The sequence below is a fragment of the Aegilops tauschii genome, chromosome 2 (genome assembly GCF_002575655.3).
Source record: "Aegilops tauschii subsp. strangulata cultivar AL8/78 chromosome 2, Aet v6.0, whole genome shotgun sequence".
NCBI lineage: Eukaryota > Viridiplantae > Streptophyta > Magnoliopsida > Poales > Poaceae > Aegilops > Aegilops tauschii.
This window is the reverse complement of record NC_053036.3, coordinates 335,365,884-335,382,048: the sequence shown is the minus strand read 5'-3', so window position 1 is coordinate 335,382,048 and position 16,165 is coordinate 335,365,884.

The following is a 16,165-nucleotide window of genomic DNA, read 5'->3' as shown; positions in this document are numbered from 1 at the left end:
TGGGTCCACGGCAGCCGCAAGGAAGTGCCTCCTTATTACGCAGAAAATAATTATTCCTCCACCTGACAGCAAGGACCAACCAGACGGGCCACCGTATTTGGCGAAAAAATATTTCCCCCTGACTGCTGGGTCCCACCTGACGAGCCACCGTATTTCGCAAAAAAAAACGTTCCCCCCGCTGTCAGCTCGGACCCGCCGGAAGTGCCTCCTTATTACGCACAAAAAATGAATACTCCCCCTGCTAATTGGGACCCACCTTGGTGGGAGGCTGACTTGTGGGCCTACTTAGTTGGCGGGGACGTAGTGCTTTGTTAACTTAGTCAGTATGAACGATTCTAGCTCCAGTGACCATACGATGTCTATCCAACGGCCGTAGTGCTTCTTCAACCTCTGGTCTTCTTGCTCCAGCCACCCAAAGCAGTGCCGGTCATGCCGCATGCTCCTGCCTCACGTGGCCGGCTGTGATGCCGCGGAGGCCTCACCGCCCCCTAATACTCCCACCGCTGGCCAGGCCATCCCTCTACTCACCCACACCCCCTGTTATTCTGCGGCGACGGTAGCCTCACACCGCAGCCGAACCAGTGAACCCTCGTACTCCTCTCCGCATGGGCATCCACTGCTGCGTCTTCCCTGGCTCCGTGTCATCCCCTTCCTAGGCATCGCCGTCGTCCACCGCCTTGGTGCTCTCGGCGCGGCGTGGTCAATGTGGTCAACGACCGACTTCCAGCGAAAGAGTGCTGTACGTGGAGAGGCTGACAGCTGGGTCCACGGCAGCCGCAAGGAAGTGCCTCCTTATTACGCGGAAAATAATTATTCCTGAACCTGACAACGGGGACCCACTGGACAGGCCACCGTATTTCGCAAAAAAAATGTTTCCCCCTGACTGCTGGGACCTACCAGCTACATCTTCGCACGCAAGGAAGTGCATCCGGACAAAAAAAAAACGATTCGCCCCCTGACTGTTGGGACCCACCAGCTACATCTTCGCACGCAAGGAAGTGCCTGACAGTCGGGACCCACCTGGTTGAAGCGTACGTAGCGTTGTCATTCTGGTTGCGAACGTGTACGTACATACTGGTCGATGTAGAGGCGCGCACGTGTCGTAGTAGAGGCGCGCACGTAGCATGTACACGTATGTACAACGACCAGGGTGCAAGAAAGTTAATACGGCCAAGTATGTACACAAGGGCGGGGTCTCGAACGCCTACTCGCGCGTACGTACGGCCAGGGCTCGTGTACATGGCTGGGTTGGAACGGAGAAACTGCGTTGTGACGCCCGGGTAATTAAGCTACAGCAATCCCACGCTAATGGTGCGACGTTACCTCCATTACTGTTGCTAATCTATCGTTAGATCAAAACCGGTCCAAATTCCAAATTCAAAATTTGGTAAATAATAAAAGTTTTCAACCATTAAAATAAAAATGTTCGGTTTGTACTAAATATTACATAGATAATTATGGTGTAGAAGACACAGTTTTATAAAATGCATAAATATTTTAAATTGAATTAAAACAGAAGAGAAAATAAATAAAAGAAAGAAAATACAAAAGACAAAAAAGAAGAAGAAGAGAAACCCCCGGGCTTCGGCCCAGCTGACCACAGGCCCAACTAGGCCAACCCACCAGGCCCAGCCGGCCACTCCTCCCCCACTCCCTCTTATCCACTTCCCCCCCGAAACCCTAGCACCCCACTCCCCACTCGCTCCTCCCACGTTCCCCTCTCTCCCTTGTCTCCTCCCCCCGTCTGGAGCGAGGTAGAGGAGCCAGATCCCCCGCCGCCCCGATGCCTGTCGCCTCCTCGACCCTGACACGCTACCTCGCCGCTAGCCGGACTGCCCCGCCGCCGCTCGGAACCCCCTCGCCGGACCGCCTCCCTGCCAAGCGCCTCCTCGTCCTCGACCTCCTCCCCAACGGCTTCCCGTACGCCTGCGCCCAACGCAAGCCGCGGCTCCGCTAAGGCCGCCGCTAGCCGGTGCCGGCACCGCCCTCTCGGACTCCTCGCCTCTCCTCTCCCTCGCGCACGCGTCGCCACGTCACCGACCCGACGCCATCGCCCGTCGTCGCCACCACCAGCTCGCCGAACCTTCCTCGCCCGGATCGCCGCCTCGCCATCCTCTTCGTTGTGGCATGCGTCCCCGTCCTCCCCCTCGAGCTCGAGCCCACTGCCAATCCCCTGCAGCCGCCGGTGAGCCCCCCGGCCTCCACTCCCCTCCTCTCTGTCCCGTGTACCGCACCACGCTGGTCGCCGTCGCCGCGGATGCCGCGCCCTGGCCATGCCCCCGTGCGCTCCCGTGCGTCCCCGCGCGCGTGCCCAGCGGCCTCCCCGCGCCGTGCTCCTTTGCCGCCGTGCTCGGCCTGCTGCTGTGGCCTCGGGCACGAGCGCCCGCACCCAGCGCCCGCCCCGTTAACCGCCGCCCTAACCCGATAAGGCCCCTAGGGCCAATGACATGTGGGCCCAGCCCCTGGAACGTTAAAAAATGATGAATAAAAAAAATAATAATAAATAAAATAATTAAATTAATTAATTAATCCTATTTAATTAATCTAATTAACTAGTTAGCTTAATCAAACAGTACTTAGATTAGTTAAACCCTAATTAGACTAACAGTCAATGACGAATGGGACCCACACGTTAGTTGACCAGTCAACGCCTCTGTTGACTGCTGATGTCATGCTGATGTCAGCAAACACTATTCTGGATAATGTTGAATTAAATAAATTAAACAAATTGTAAAAATGATTTAAAACTTTAGAAAATCATATAAAATAAACCGTAGCTCGGATGGGAAAACTTTGTACATGAATGTTGCTCAGAACGACGAGACGAATCCGAATACACAGCCCGTTCGTCCGCCACACATCCATAGCAAACACGCAACTTTCCTCTCCGATTCATCTGTCCGAAAACGCGAAACACCGGGGATTCTTTCCCGGATGTTTTCCCCACTTCACCAGTATCACCTATTACTGCGTTAGGTCACCTCTAGACCGCGTATTGCCATGTTACGCTTTGTGAGGCTTTGATTGCTCTGTTATTTATTGTGTTTCCCCTCCGTTAATTCTTTCCGGTAGACCCAGAGACTGCCGGCGACCCCCAGTTCGACTACGGTGTTGACGACCCCTTCTTCTTCTTGCCAGAGCAACCAGGCAAGCCCCCTTGATCACCAGATATCGCCTATTCTTCTCTATACTGCTTGCATTAGAGTAGTGTAGCATGTTACTGATTTCCGTTAATCCTATCCTGATGCATAGCCTGTCATTGTTGCTACAGTTGTCACCCTTACCTGCTATCCTACTGCTCAGTATAGGATGCTAGTGCTCCATCTGTGGCCCTACACTCTTGTCCGTCTGCCATGCTATACTACTGGGCCGTAATCACTTCGGGAGGTGATCACGGGTACATACTATAAACTTTATATACATCACACATGTGGTGACTAAAGTCGGGTTGGCTCGTTGAGTACCCGCAAGTGATTCTGATGAGGGGGCTGAAAGGACAGGTGGCTCCATCCCGGTAGAGGTGGGCCTGGGTTCCTGACGGCCCCGACTGTTACTTTATGGTGGAGTGACAGGTCAGGTTGAGACCACCTAGGAGAGAGGTGGGCCTGGCCCTGGTCGGCGTTCGCGGATACTTAACACGCTTAACGAGATCTTGGTATTTGATCTGAGTCTGGCCATTTGGTATATACGCACTAACCAACTACGCGGGAACAATTATGGGCACTCGAAGTCGTGGTATCAGCCGAAGCTCTTCTTGACGTCACCGACGGAGCGGCGCGCGCTGGATTGGACTGGAACGCCTGCTAGACTAGGTATGCTTCCGACCGCGTACGCAACATGCAGGTGTGCAATGGGCGATGGGCCCAGACCCCTGCGCGCATAGGATTTAGACCGGCGTGCTGACCTCTCTGTTGAGCCTATGTGGGGCTGCGACGTGTTGATCTTCCGAGGCCTGCCAATCCCCTGCAGCCGCCGGTGAGCCCCCCGGCCTCCACACCCCTCCTCTCTGTCCCGTGTACCGCACCACGCTGGTCGCCGTCGCCGCGGACGCCGCGCCCTGGCCATGCCCCCGTGCGCTCCCGTGCGTCCCCGCGCGCGTGCCCTGCGGTCTCCCCGCGCCGTGCTCCTCTGCCGCCGTGCTCGGCCTGCTGCTGTCGCCTCGGGCACGAGCGCCTGCACCCAGCGCCCGCCCCGTTAACCGCCGCCCTAACCCGATAAGGCCCCTAGGGCCAATGACATGTGGGCCTAGCCCCTGGAACGTTAAAAAATGATGAATATAAAAAATAATAATAATTAAGATAATTTAATTAATTAATTAATTAATCCTATTTAATTAATCTAATTAACTAGTTAGCTTAATTAAACAGTACTTAGATTAGTTAAACCCTAATTAGACTAACAGTCAATGACGAATGGGACCCACACGTTAGTTGACCAGTCAACGCCTCTGTTGACTGCTGATGTCATGCTGACGTCAGCAAACACTATTCTAGATAATGTTGAATTAAATAAATTAAACAAATTGTAAAAATGATTTAAAACTTTAGAAAATCATATAAAATAAACCGTAGCTCGGATGGGAAAACTTTGTACATGAATGTTGCTCAGAACGACGAGACGAATCCGAATACACAGCCCGTTTGTCCGCCACACATCCATAGCAAACACGCAACTTTCCTCTCCGATTCATCTGTCCGAAAACGCGAAACACCGGGGATTCTTTCCCGGATGTTTTCCCCACTTCACCAGTATCACCTATTACTGCGTTAGGTCACCTCTAGACCGCGTATTGCCATGTTACACTTTGTGAGGCTTTGATTGCTCTGTTATTTATTGTGTTTCCCCTCTGTTAATTCTTTCCGGTAGACCCAGAGACTGCCGGCGACCCCCAGTTCGACTACGGTGTTGACGATCACACATGTGGTGACTAAAGTCACACATGTGGTGACTAAAGTCGGGTTGGCTCGTTGAGTACCCGCAAGTGATTCTGATGAGGGGGCTGAAAGGACAGGTGGCTCCATCCCGGTAGAGGTGGGCCTGGGTTCCTGACGGCCCCGACTGTTACTTTATGGCGGAGTGACAGGTCAGGTTGAGACCACCTAGGAGAGAGGTGGGCCTGGCCCTGGTCGGCGTTCGCGGATACTTAACACGCTTAACGAGATCTTGGTATTTGATCTGAGTCTGGCCATTTGGTATATACGCACTAACCAACTACGCGGGAACAGTTATGGGCACTCAACGTCGTGGTATCAACCGAAGGTCTTCTTGACGTCACCGACGGAGCGGCGCGCGCTGGATTGGACTGGAACGCCTGCTAGACTAGGTATGCTTCCGGCCGCGTACGCAACATGCAGGTGTGCAATGGGTGATGGGCCCAGACCCCTGCGCGCATAGGATTTAGACCGGTGTGCTGACCTCTCTGTTGAGCCTATGTGGGGCTGCGACGTGTTGATCTTCCGAGGCCGGGCATGACCCGGAAAAGTGTGTCCGGCTAAATGGGATCGAGCGTGTTGGGTTATGTGGTGCACCCCTGCAGGGAAGTTTATCTATTCGAATAGCCGTGTTCCTTGGTAAAAGGACGACCCGGAGTTGTACCTTGACCTTATGACAACTAGAACTAGATACTTAATAAAACACACCCTTCCAAGTGCCAGATACAACCCGGTGATCGCTCTCTAACAGGGCGACGAGGAGGGGATCGCCGGGTAGGATTATGCTATACGATGCTACTTTGTGAACTTACCATCTACTCTCTCCTACATGCTGCAAGATGGAGGTGGCCAGAAGCGTAGTCTTCGACAGGATTAGCTATCCGCCTCTTATCCTGGCATTCTGAAGTTCAGTCCACCGATATGGCCCTTTACACATATACCCATGCATATGTAGTGTAGCTCCTTGCTTGCGAGTACTTTGGATGAGTACTCACGGTTGCTTTTCTCCCTCTTTTCCCCCTTTCCATTCTACCTGGTTGTCGCAACCAGATGCTGGAGTCCAGGAGCTAGAGATCCCGAGGATGATTCTACTTGGAGTTCGGCTTCGAGGAGTAGTTAGGAGGTCCCAGGCAGGAGGCCTTGCCTTTTCGATCGTTGCTACTTTTGTGCTAGCCTTCTTAAGGCAAACTTGTTTAACTTATGTCTGTACTCAGATATTGTTGCTTCCGCTGACTCGTCTATGATCGAGCACTTGTATTCGATCCCTCGAGGCCCCTGGCTTGTATTATGATGCTTGTATGACTTATTTATGTTGTAGAGTTGTGTTGTGATATCTTCCCGTGAGTCCCTGATCTTGATCGTACACATTTGCGTGCATGATTAGTGTACGATTGAATCGGGAGCGTCACAAGTTGGTATTAGAGCCGACTGCCTGTAGGAATCCCCCTTCCAAACTCCTTGGCAGAAGTCGAGTCTAGTCATTGAAAAACTTTTACTAACATGGCTGTGTGTCTTATGGGCCCACGTCGCCATTGGGTGGTATTAGGATCTTTTATTCCTCGACCTTCACTTTGGGACTCTGAACTGTTTCCTATTTGGGTTAAATGATTTTGCTAAAAACACTAACTGTAGGTTCTCGTAAATACTTTCTCCCGGAGAGCCCCTTATCACAGATGGTCGCCGACTGCACCAGAAGATGTTGAAGATACTCTTCGATCATTCCCGAGACCCTTGTGCCCTCTGCCTTTTCAATTCCCTACTACCGATATATCCATATGGATAACGACATACACTTGTTGTTCATACAATTACTCTGAGTTTCTCTTGTTATTACCAGATACATCGAATTGCTCTCCGGCTTTTAAGAACCCCTTGTACCACTGCCTTGTAGTTCCTTGCCGCAGAAATACCCATACGGATAATTACTCGCACCTACCGAGTATCGACTCATCCCCAGTTGATTCATGTATTTCACAATAGTTTTCAAAATACTATTCGATCTTCCGAAAATCCTCAGGAGCCTATTGCTCTTGAAATTCTTGTTTGCTTGCATTATGGTTAATCCCATAAGTCTCGTAATCTTATTGGCATCCCTTGTCATTATCATTTTGAGTCCGTTGATTCAATATGTTGCGAATGCTCACAATCCTCAGTTAGATCCTAGAATTCATCCTTCTGGCTCAGATGTCATTTGAATGTGAGCTGGTTCTTGACCAATCAATGCCTTGATCGGTTGTGCTTCTAAGTCTGTTGAGCTTATTCATTTTCGATCAGAATGATTGCTTTTGATCCCTTGATTTGGAAATCATAAATTCCTTTGCAATTGAGCTTTGAATTAGTCAGTTGTTCTCTAATCGGATCTCCTTGCATTTTTTCTTCCTCTGGTTGAGTACCGATGCTCACATCAGATCCCTTGAAGACCACCGGGTCCTTTGTTGGAGTTTATCCGACAATATCCTTCATATACAAATAACCTTGTGAGCTTTTCCATGGATATATAAAGCCTTTGGTAAATTGTATCCTCTCCTTTGTCAACCATGCTCTACTTTTGAGCTTGTGTTATTTACTTCTGAAGTTCGTGGTATATGTTCTAAGAAGCCCCGATGGCTTGAACCTATGCCTTCCTTAATATGTGTGAACTCGAAAGTTTTCACGAGTCATACTCTTCTGGTATTTTGCCATATAAAATTTCAACACTACAACTTCATCGAACGCGAGAAGTAAATGAAAGGATATGCATTGGAGAAGTGGGAGTCGACCTTGAACTTTGTGTTCATGCCCATGGACACAATGTAGATCTTCTCATCGAAGCTTCTTTTAAAATTAATTATTCCCTTGGTATAAGTTCATCTTATATCTGGGATCTGGCCTTTTTCAATCGTGGTTCTGACCATGTTCTCCTTTAAATACCATTTCTCGTGCAAGTTTAAGCACTTGTCCTCTGCAGAGCAATACCCCCGTCCAACCTCTACTTTGGTCTGTCGTCGAGTATTACCCCCCTGGTATCTCGAGAATGCCAAGGAACTACTTAACTTCTTATGAGTTCTTCGTCAACTAATATTCTTGCCGATTCCACTTTTCCAACGGGTTCTGAGTTGTTAGAACCCCTCAAGGACATCGATAAGTGAATCAATTCCACACTCCGAGTCAATAACTCTAAGTAATTTTCGTTGCTTATGAGTTTAATAATAATTTAAGTCATTCCTAGCCTGATCGGCTATATCACTAGAGTGCTAAATTTTAACTGTGCTACCTGGTCCTTAACCCTGGAGCACAACTTTCGATGATGAGCTAAGCTTATGTCGATCTTCCTCATCTTATTGTTTCACCTCCAACAACAAGTTTGGTTTGGAGTTTGTGTCGTACCCTTGGTTCCAATAACTTTTCGCTTCACCATTCCTTTGACTTGATGTCATTGCCGATCGATTACATCTTCAAGAAACCTCTCGACAAGTGTGTCGTGATCATCGTCAACATTTTAACTTCTTCCGAGATATCAATTGAATTCATGATGAGAAATTCCATGCTTGTCCCTCGATGATCTGTGTTATCATCGACCACATCCATGCCTTCCTTTCAAACACAGACTTGGTCTTGTTTTGAATGAACTTTAAGTTCCTTGCTATCCAGCAATTGTTCTTCTTTACCTTGGAACATTAACATCTCTTTTGTCCTCAATGTTGTGAGAATTTCACCACCTCTTAAGAAATCTTGGTATGGTGATACTTCTCACCATCACCATTCCTTCTTGGGTCCTCGTGTTGATTCCAACCGGGGTACCAACGAGTGAGCGGTGCTGTTTGGATCCTACCCTTCTAGCAACCCTATTGCTTTGAAGTTAATGGTCGGTCGTTCATTCTTAGACTATTGATTATTGAATCACCATTCCGAAGTTGGTCGTGCAACCCAGCCCATATTTCGGGTGCACCTTTCAACCAATGTTTAATTGTGTATGTTTTCCTCGAGCATACATCATTATACCATTTGATCTGACAAATGTTATCTCCTTGTTCACATGATTATGGAAATCCATCTTTTTGGAAATCTCGAGGAATTGTCGCTGAGTCCATCAGCCACCCCCTCATCCTCTCCTTGATTTAATGATGAACTCTTGTTTCGGAACCCGCTTCCATGGTTTAATTCCCGAGAATCATACAATGTCACCTCGACAATTTGTGTTGCACCTTTCTTCTCAGGCATCCTGAGTCTGAGGTATCCTGACACCAATCTGATCTGAATCTTGGTCAGAAATGATGGTTGGAACATAATTCCAAGAGTTATAACATTGGTCTTTATATAACCCGGTAAGATGATGTCATGCCTAGCACACCTGGCCGGATGACCTATTGATATAGTATCCTCTTTACCAAGGTTAGCCATTCTTCCATGAGGAAATTGTAAGACTTATTCCATAAGTTGTTCCTGATGGATCCTTTGTGTATCCATAGCTTGATCTTTACCTAATGACCATGTCAATGCTATCTCGAAGCATGTCTGTGGTACTCCGATTTTCAACAAGAACATTTGAAGCCCAATGCTAAATGTTTCTTGCTCAATTATCCAAACACCGTTGTTTGGGTAATGACATGAAATTCCTCTCCCCTTACCTAAATGTTTTTCTACATTATATCCTGTCACGGATATCATGCCCCGCTTGCCCTTGGGGAAGGATATATCCCTGAAATATGTGCTTAAACACATTTTCCTTTCCATTGTTCTGTTTACTCTGATAAACATATTTTCCTTTCCATTGTTTGGTTTAACCTTTCTTGTGATCTATATGATCTAAGCATTAATATTCCCTGCTTATGTAAACACCTCGGTGTACAATTCTGTCAGTAAGACCCTGTTACTTTTGTTGATGACATTCCGGTAATCGCCGATGGACGAGAACTTTGCCTACTGGTCCGCCTCGTTTCAACGAGCAGGAAAATGGTTCTCTTTGTCCCTCGCCCTTGGTACCGATGTTGTTGCCGACATAATCGACAGGCTACCCTATGACATGTCTTGCTATCATGACCATGCAAGATGTCACTGTTCCTCCTACTTTTAATCCACATGGTGGGCCCATAACCCACAGTTCCACAGGATCGAAACCTGACTCTCCTGTACACCCCCTGTTCCCAAGGATGTTCCTCGCGCGTGGCCTCGTATATAATTCACGAGCCACCTCCCGTGAGATCATCAATTCTGGTATCAGACACAAAACTTATTCCCATTGCTCTGGACCCCTTTTACACTTTGTTTCAGGCATCGAACGATTGCCTACCTACTTGAAACTTCCCATGATACCTCCTTACTTTACTCTCGATATCTTCTTAAAGTTCCAGTTCGAGAGTTACTTTCCGCCACCTTCCCCGATATTAGCTACCAGATAGTCAACCTTGCAGAGGTCCGTTGTCCCGGAATACCCCCTTTATACATTTGTAAGTACGATTGAGTTCCAGAAGAAAGGATGCCGACTTCAGCATGATGACCTGAAGCAGAGAAATGAAGACATCAACATAGTGGATCGACCTCTCTGAGAATAGCAACCAAGACCGAGAAGACTCGTTAGAATTTCGCGACCAAATCCCTTCCCCCTTACTCCCCCTCTTAAATCTTGGGACGAGATTTCTTGTAGAGGAGGGGAATTGTGACGCCCGGGTAATTAAGCTACAACAATCCCACGCTAATGGTGCCACGTTACCTCCGTTACTGTTGCTAATCTATCGTTAGATCAAAACCGGTCCAAATTCCAAATTCAAAATTTGGTAAATAATAAAAGTTTTCAAACATTAAAATAAAAATGTTCGGTTTGTACTAAATATTACATCGATAATTATGGTGTAGAAGACATAGTTTTATAAAATGCATAAATATTTTAAATTGAATTAAAACAGAAGAGAAAATAAATAAAAGAAAGTAAATACAAAAGACAAAAAAGAAGAAGAAGAGAAACCCCCCCGGGCTTCGGCCCAGGTGACCACAGGCCCAACTGGGCCAACCCACCAGGCCTAGCCGGCCACTCCTCCCCCACTCCCTCTTATCCACTTCCCCCCCGAAACCCTAGCACCCCACTCCCCACTCGCTCCTCCCACGTTCCCCTCTCTCCCTCGTCTCCTCCCCCTCGTCTGGAGCGAGGCAGAGGAGCCAGGTCCCCCGCCGCCCCGATGCCCGTCGCCTCCTCGACCTTGACACGCTACCTCGCCGCTAGCCGGACTGCCCCGCCACCGCTCGGAACCCCCCTCGCCGGACCGCCTCCCTGCCAAGCACCTCCTCGTCCTCGACCTCCTCCCCAACGGCTTCCCGTACGCCTGCGCCCAACGCAAGCCGCGGCACCGCTAAGGCCACCGCCAGCCGGCGCTGGCGCCGCCCTCTTGGACTCCTCGCCTCTCCTCTCCCTCGCGCACGCGTCGCCACGTCACCGACCCGACGCCATCGCCCGTCATCGCCACCACCACCTCGCCGAACCTTCCTCGCCCGGATTGCCGCCTCGCCATCCTCTTCGTCGTCGACCGCGTCCCCGTCCTCCCCCTCGAGCTCGAGCCCACTGCCAATCCCCTGGAGCCGCCGGTGAGGCCCCCCGGCCTCCACTCCCCTCCTCTCTGTCCCGTGTACCGTGCCACGCTGGTCGCCGTCGCCGCGGACGCCGCGCCCTGGCCATGCCCCCGTGCGTCCCCGCACGCGTGCCTTGCGGCCTCCCCGCGCCGTGCTCCTCTGCCGCCGTGCTCGGCCTGCTGCTGTGGCCTTGGGCACGAGCGCCCGCACCCAGCGCCCGCCCCATTAACCGCCGCCCTAACCCGATAAGGCCCCTAGGGCCAATGACATGTGGGCCCAGCCCCTGGAACGTTAAAAAATGGTGAATATAAAAATAATAATAATTAAATTAAATAAATAAATAAATTAGTTAATTAATTAATGAATTAATTAATCTAATTAACTAGTTAGCTCAATTAAACAGTACTTAGATTAGTTAAACCCTAATTAGACTAACAGTCAATGACGAACGGGACCCACACGTCAGTTGACCAGTCAACGCCTCTGTTGACTGCTGATGTCATGCTGACGTCATGATGACGTCAGCAAACACTATTCTAGATAATATTGAATTAAATAAATTGTAAAAATGATTTAAAACTTTAGAAAATCATATAAAATAAACCGTAGCTCGGATGGAAAAACTTTGTACATGAAAGTTGCTCAGAACGACGAGACGACTCCGAATACACAGCCCGTTCATCCGCCACACATCCCTAGCATAACAAACATGCAACTTTCCTCTCCGATTCATCTGTCCAAAAAACGCGAAACACAGGGTATTCTTTCCTGGATGTTTTCCCCACTTCACCAGTATCACCTATTACTGCGTTAGGTCACCTCTAGACCGCGTATTGCCATGTTACGCTTTGCGAGGCTTTGATTGCTCTGTTATTTATTGTGTTCCCCCTCCGTTAATTCTTTCCGGTAGACCCAGAGACTGCCGGCGACCCCCAGTTCGACTACGGTGTTGACGATCCCTCCTTCTTGCCAGAGCAACCAGGCAAGCCCCCCCTTTATCACCAGATATCGCCTATTCTTCTCTATACTGCTTGCATTAGAGTAGTGTAGCATGTTACTGCTTTTGGTTAATCCTATCCTGATGCATAGCCTGTCATTGTTGCTACAGTTGTTACCCTTACCTGCTATCCTACTGCTTAGTATAGGATGCTAGTGTTCCATCAGTGGCCCTACACTCTTGTCCGTCTGCCATGCTATACTACTGGGCCGTGATCACTTCGGGAGGTGATCACGGGTATATACTATATACTTTATATACATCACACATGTGGTGACTAAAGTCGGGTCGGCTCGTTGAATACCCGCAAGTGATTCTGATGAGGGGGTTGAAAGAACAGGTGGATCCATCCCGGTAGAGGTGGGCCTGGGTTCCTGATGGCCCCGACTGTTACTTTATGGCGGAGTGACAGGTCAGGTTGAGACCACCTAGGAGAGAGGTGGGCCTGGCCCTGGTCGGCATTCGCGGATACTTAACACGCTTAACGAGATCTTGGTATTTGATCTGAGTCTGGCCATTTGGTCTATACGCACTAACCAACTACGCGGGAACAGTTATGGGCACTCGACGTCGTGGTATCAGCCGAAGCTCTTCTTGACGTCAGCGACGGAGCGGCGCGCGCCAGATTGGACTGGAACGCCTGCTAGGCTAGGTCTGCTTCCGGCCGCGTACGCAACACGCAGGTGTGCAATGGGCGATGGGCCCAGACCCCTGCGCGCATAGGATTTATACCGGCGTGCTGACCTCTCTGTTGATCCTAGGTGGGGCTGCGACGTGTTGATCTTCCGAGGCCGGGCATGACCCAGAAAAGTGTGTCCGGCCAAATGGGATCGAGCGTGTTGGGTTATGTGGTGCACCCCTGTAGGGAAGTTTATCTACTCGAATAGTCGTGTTCCTCGGTAAAAGGACGACCCGGAGTTGTACCTTGACCTTATGACAACTAGAACTGGATACTTAATAAAACACACCCTTCCAAGTGCCAGATACAACCCGGTGATCGCTCTCTAACAGGGCGACGAGGAGGGGATCGCCGGGTAGGATTATGCTATACGATGCTACTTGGTGAACTTACCATCTACTCTCTCCTACATGCTGCAAGATGGAGGTGGCCAGAAGCGTAGTCTTCGACAGGATTAGCTATCCCCCTCTTATCCTGGCATTCTGAAGTTCAGTCCACCGATATGGCCCTTTACACATATACCCATGCATATGTAGTGTAGCTCCTTGCTTGCGAGTACTTTGGATGAGTACTCACGGTTGCTTTTCTCCCTCTTTTCCCCCTTTCCATTCTACCTGGTTGTCGCAACCAGATGCTGGAGTCTAGGAGCTAGAGATCCCGAGGATGATTCTACTTGGAGTTCGGCTTCGAGGAGTAGTTAGGAGGTCCCAGGCAGGAGGCCTTGCCTTTTCGATCATTGCTACTTTTGTGCTAGCCTTCTTAAGGCAAACTTGTTTAACTTATGTCTGTACTCAGATATTGTTGCTTCCGCTGACTCGTCTATGATCGAGCACTTGTATTCGATCCCTCGAGGCCCCTGGCTTGTATTATGATGCTTGTATGACTTATTTATGTTGTAGAGTTGTGTTGTGATATCTTCCCGTGAGTCCCTGATCTTGATCGTACACATTTGCGTGCATGATTAGTGTACGATTGAATCGGGGGCATCACATGCGTCGTCATCGTGTTCATGGGGAGGCAACGGAATGTGTCGTGTTCATCGGAAGGCAACGGAACGCGTGGGAGCCAACCGGCTTGGATGGAACAGCCGATGGAAATGAGGCCTGGCGTACCGCAGAACGGAGGAAACGGCCTTGTGTTCGACCAGCCACGTTCAAAACAGGATCCTGTTCATCGGGAGGGGTCTCGCGTACCGCAAAATGGAGGAAACGGACCTCCTACGATCGAAACGGGGGTCCTGTTGATCGGGAGGGGTGTGGCGTACCGCAAAACAGAGGAAATAGACTTGTGTTAGAGCGCTACGGTCGAAACGGGGGTCCTGTTCATCGGGAGGGGTGTGGCGTACCGCAAAACGGGACTCCACGGGATACTGTTCATCTCCACCGTCGACCCCCTCCAGCCTCCACGGGCTACTGTTAATCCACCGTTGACCTCCTCCAGCCTCCACCTGCGATTGTTCATCCAGCCTCCACCGCGCGTTACTCCACCGGCTACTGTTCAACCAGCCCTCTCCACGGGCTCCTGTTCAACCACCCCTCCACGGGCTACTGCTCATCCAGCCCTCCACCATCTACTATTCATCCAGCCCTCCACGGGGTGGTCCTATTCATCCAGCCCTCCACGGGGTCCTGTTCATCCAGCCCCAACCGGCTCGATCGATCGGGGTCCTGTTCATCCAGAGGCAACACCACGGGGTCCTTTTCATCGACCCCCACCGGGAACTGTTCATCCAAACCCCCCAGCAACGCTCACTGTTTATCCAGAGGCAGCATCGATCGGCTTCAGTTAGCAGCAGTAGCGAAGGAATCGCTCGATCTGGTTCAGTCAACAGCCATCGATCGATCGCTTGGGTTCAGTAACGCGTAGCCTGCAATGCAATCGCTCGGGTTCAGTTAGAGCCCAACGCCTCGCTCGGGTTCAGTTAGAGCCCAACGCCTCTCACCCACGCGCGTGCGTGTACGAGAGAAACACGCATCGCTCGGCCCCGACCACCCATCGTAACCGGGAACACCCTGATATTTTCCTCGCCCTCGCTTCTACCATGGTTTTTTCCGTCATGGACGGCCCAAAGAATGTCATGCAGCTGCGTCTCCCGCCCGCCCAGGACGGAAAGCCCATTTTCTATCATGATTCTTTTCATAGATTAGGACCCCACCACATCTATGATCATACCGGGTTTTGTCACAATTATCGTCATAGAAGTGTCATAAGTATGACAGAAAAAAAATTCGTTTGGCCCAAAATGTCACGGATGTGTCTTTTTTTTGTAGTGTAACCAAAAGGCACAAGTTGGGACCAAAGACTGGACTGCATTTTTCTGGGCTATGCGCCAAGCAATATTTTTGGCGTTCACTCTCCTAATACTTGGAGTTTGACAACTGGTTGACGCCGGTTGATACTCGAAAGAATATAGGCACTACTTCTTGTCAACATCGATGCTTGTCTGAGTGAACTTTGGAGTACATAACAACGGCATAAGTATCTGTCCATCTGATCTTTTTGTGCAGTTCTACTGAAAACGCCCAATGTAATGATTTGCCTGCGAGTTCAGGCTCCAAGTTACTCCTTTATGAAATCGACAAACAGTAGCATAATACCAAATTACCAATACATATGACAAGCACAATAATCAGGATAAAGACCAGTACCAACCTATGTGAGGTAGCATATCAATTACTATTTCCTTTGACTAGAAGCCGAGATAAGCGAAGCGACTGACAGCAAAGGATGGAAGCAAGCGCAGATAAGCGACTGACAGGAAAGGAAGGAAGATGTCGAGGCAATGAAGCACCCAAAGTTTTTGTGCAGTTCCACAAAAATCGTGCATCCCTATTGGCACATATATTGAGAGAGTGAGATTACTGTAATAGGGGACTAGTTCATGAAATGTACACTAACAAATAGAAGCACCCTCATTATCTTAATGGGTAAAGTTAGAAACATAGTAGTCTTGGTTAAAGATAGGTATTAGTTTATTTAATCAGTGCCAATTAGCTCAACACTCAAAGCATTGCCATG